The 4,008-nt window shown below is 28.2% G+C and overlaps 1 non-coding gene across 1 annotated transcript; it reads left to right on the top strand.

Annotated features, from left to right (window-relative positions):
- The first annotated feature begins 237 nt into the window (after positions 1-237).
- On the top strand, positions 238-344 carry LOC139865456 (small nucleolar RNA R71). The gene has a single exon (XR_011764975.1). It is a non-coding gene; the product is annotated as a small nucleolar RNA R71 (small nucleolar RNA).
- The last annotated feature ends 3,664 nt before the right edge of the window (positions 345-4,008 follow it).

Raw genomic sequence — 4,008 nt, forward strand, 5'->3', positions numbered from 1 at the left:
ATTTTTGCGAAAACGGAATCAAAGTCATGCCTAGAATCGGCTCTAGCCGCTTTAGATGAACGAAAGATATCTTTTTCTTGGTGCCACTCATGTGAGTGGGAGGCTGTGTTATCAATAATTTTGTGAGCTTCAGTTGCGGTTTTCTTCATAATGGAACCACCAGTTGCTATGTGGATGTCTTTTCGTGTAGTGATATCGCATCCTTGGTAGAATATTTGTACTATTTGATAAGTGTCTAAACCATGTTGAGGACATCCTCTCAACAACTTTCCGAATCTTGTCCACGCCTCATATAATGTTTCATTTGGCTTTTGCGTGAATGTAACAATTTCTCCTTGAAGTCTCACGGCTTTGGATGCCGGAAAGAATTGTTTAAGAAATTTTTCAACTAAAACATCCCATGTATCAATCGCCCCTTCAGGTAACGATTCTAACCAATCTTTGGCTTCTCTCTTTAAAGTCCAGGGAAATAACATGAGATAGATTTGTTCATCCTCCACTTATCGGATTTTAAATAGAGTACAGATCCTATTAAAGGTTCGAAGATGTTCGTTTGAATCTTCCTTCGGCGTACCACTATATTGGCATTGATTAGTTACCATGTGTAGGATTTGTCCTTTGATTTCATAATCTGGCGCATTAATGTCTGGCTTAATAATGGCGTGACCTTGGCCCGTGCGTGTGGATCTCATTCGGTCTTCCATACTTCGAGGTTCCGTTACTTCCATAATTGAAATTGTTGAATACGAATCACTAGAGGATTCTGATTTAATGGTTTGTGGTTCAGGAGGAATGATTAGTGGTTCAGGATCTTGGAATTGTCCTTGAATATCCTCCGGGTTTTCAATTTTGAAGTCGGGTTCAAAAAATGGATTATCGGGATTTTGAGTTGGAGTACTTGTTTGACTAGATGATGATTCTAAAGAAAAATCAACGGCGATAATATTGGCTAGATGTCTTGATCGAGTTACAGGTGGTGAACGTATGAAAGGTGATGAACGTTTTGCTCGGTGCATTCACTGAATATCCTATTAGTTATAAAAATAAAAAAAAATTATATAAGTTATCAAATTAATAGACTTTTCTGATTTTGCCCACGTTTCGAATAGCCAATAGATGCAGCAGGTAGCCAGGATCCTTTAAATCAAAAGCCCACAACTCGCCACTAACAAATCCAACTATTACTACGAACCAGAAAATTTTGGATGTCTATCAATTTAACCGCTTAAAATAATTTTTCGTCGAAATTTTGAAATAAAAATCTATGTCCTAAAAACTAGAGCGTTGAGAAATAAGAAAGAAAAAGAGTGCGTCGAAAAACGTCGAAAAATTAATCGTCGAAAAATAATAAAATGTAGCGTCGAAACTTAAAAGTCTAAAAACTAAAATTTAAAACTTACGTCTAAAGGTATTAAAGCTTAAAAGAAATTCTATATCTAAAACGGCAATAACTTAAAAAGGCACTAAAACTTAAAACGGCGTCACAAAATTCTAAAGCACCTAAATCTTAGTCTAAAGAAAAAGCACTTAAGGGATTTTACGGCAAAGCCTAAAAATCTTGAAATATAAAATAACTACGGCAAAATACTAAGTTTAAAACTAATTACGAACGATAAATATACAAATATTATAAATAAACGTTAAAAATATACAAAATATAAAAATAAGCTTAAAGTTATAAAAATAAAAAAATTTTATAAAAATATTATTTTTATATTATTATTATATAAAAGTATTAATTTTATAAATATTAAAACTAATTGAAACTTAAAAATACAAATTTAATTAAAATTTAAACTAATTATTAATAAATTAAACCCTAACTATAATTAATTAATAATTATAATATTAATTAAACACAAACCCTAATCGTACCAGCTAATGATCAGAACTATCAGAAGGTACCATACTACCATGCGATCGCATGGGTTTATAACTCTCTTCTCATGCGATCGCATGAGATGCAGGTTCAGCTAACATGCAGGTCAAAATTTTGCAGGTTCAGTTTCTATTTTATTTTTTTCTTTTTACGTTTTACTTTTTTTTTTTATGTTTTTAACTTATAAAATATTTATATAAAATAAATAAAAACTTATAATTTAAAAATTTTTAAAAAAATAGAAATACTTTATAAATTTATATATTTTAAACAAACTTTTAAATATATATATATATATATATATATATATATATATATATATATATATATATATATATATATATATATATATATATATATATATATATATATATATATATATATATATATATATATATATATATATATATATATTGTTTTTTCTTTTTATATTTTTGTATTTTTAACAAAATAATAAATAATATATTTTTACAAAAATATAGTTATAATAAAACGTTTTTTCACCAAGTCCCCGGCAGCGGCGCCAAAAACTTGATGTGCGCAGAGGTGTATACGAAATAGTTATTATTTTTACTGCGAAATGATACAATTTTACACAAGTTATTTATTTATTTATAGAATGGATATACCTAAACCTTGCTACAGCACTATAGACAGTGTACCTAATCGTAAAGTAGTGTAGTTTTTAGTAAGTCTGGTTCGTTCCACAGGGAGCTAGCCAAGTTTAACGCTATATTTTTTTAAAACTATATATATATATATATATATATATATATATATATATATATATAAGTAGTATTATTATAAAAGGAGATTTTTTTACCGTTTAATGACCGGTTTGTCGATTTTATATTTTAAGCGTAAAGATAAATGACAAATAATATAAATGACAGAATTTAAATTGCGATAAAGTAAATTGCAGTAATTAAAATGACAGTAAATAAAGGTACGATGAAATATGAAATAAAAGTATTATGCTTATTTAAAATTCCGTAATCATGATGTTTGACGTTTTAATTAATTGTTATCCGGGTTAATTGTCCTTTTTCCTGGTTTATTTGATACCTATCTGGTTTTTTTTGTCCATAATAGTCCATCGGTCATAATTATAAAATGCTCGTCAAATTAACCTTATTTCCGAAGTCAAATATTCCAACTAATTAGGGATTCGAACTGTAACAAGGTTTTAATACTTTGTTAACAATTACACCAATTATCCTTGTATGTAATTCACCCCTGTTTTAATGAGATATGAATATTAATTTACCCACTTGATCAGAATGAATAATCAATTACCCAACCCGAATAATTAATTAAATGATCGTAAAAGATGTCGTATAAACTTCACTAAATAGAACATACATAATCATTTTAATAATTATTATATTAACTAATTTGAAGATATGTTCGACAGATTCTAATGAGTTGTCATTCGATTAGACAATACCCCCTATCTATTAATAATCAATAGTCCAATGTCCCCAAGTGTCGGTCTTTTGTCCAAACCTTAATTATGGTACAAAATCTAATAACCCAATCTTAATTTTTAGTCTAACATCACGATTACTTTGGCTCAAATAAGCATAATAATAACTTAGTTACGAGACATTAATTTAAAAAGGAAGAACATAGCTTACAGTGGTGATTAATCGCGTAGCGTTGCACGGACAGAATTTCGACTTAAAACCCGTAAAACATTCTTAAAATAACCTTATTATTATTAACTTAAAACTTTAAATTATAAATATATATATATATATATATATATATATATATATATATATATATATATATATATATATATATATATATATATATATATATATATATATATATATTTACGTTGCATAAGAAGGAAAAGAAAAAGGTATGTTTTACTCGTCGAAAAATGCTGAATTTATAGGACCTGACCAGTTTTCTGGCTTCATGCAATCGCATGAAGAATGGTCTTCCTGGCCATGCGATAACATGGCCAGCTGGATCAGGCCACCTACTTTTGTTTTCTAGTTTTGCCGACGTTTTATTATATAATATAATATATATATAATTTTAAGAATTATTTATATATTATATTATATTCATGTGCATAGTTGACTTGTTATTTTAGCTCTGTTGCGTCGCACGTTGAG

This window comes from Rutidosis leptorrhynchoides, chromosome 8, assembly GCF_046630445.1.
Source record: "Rutidosis leptorrhynchoides isolate AG116_Rl617_1_P2 chromosome 8, CSIRO_AGI_Rlap_v1, whole genome shotgun sequence".
Lineage (NCBI taxonomy): Eukaryota > Viridiplantae > Streptophyta > Magnoliopsida > Asterales > Asteraceae > Rutidosis > Rutidosis leptorrhynchoides.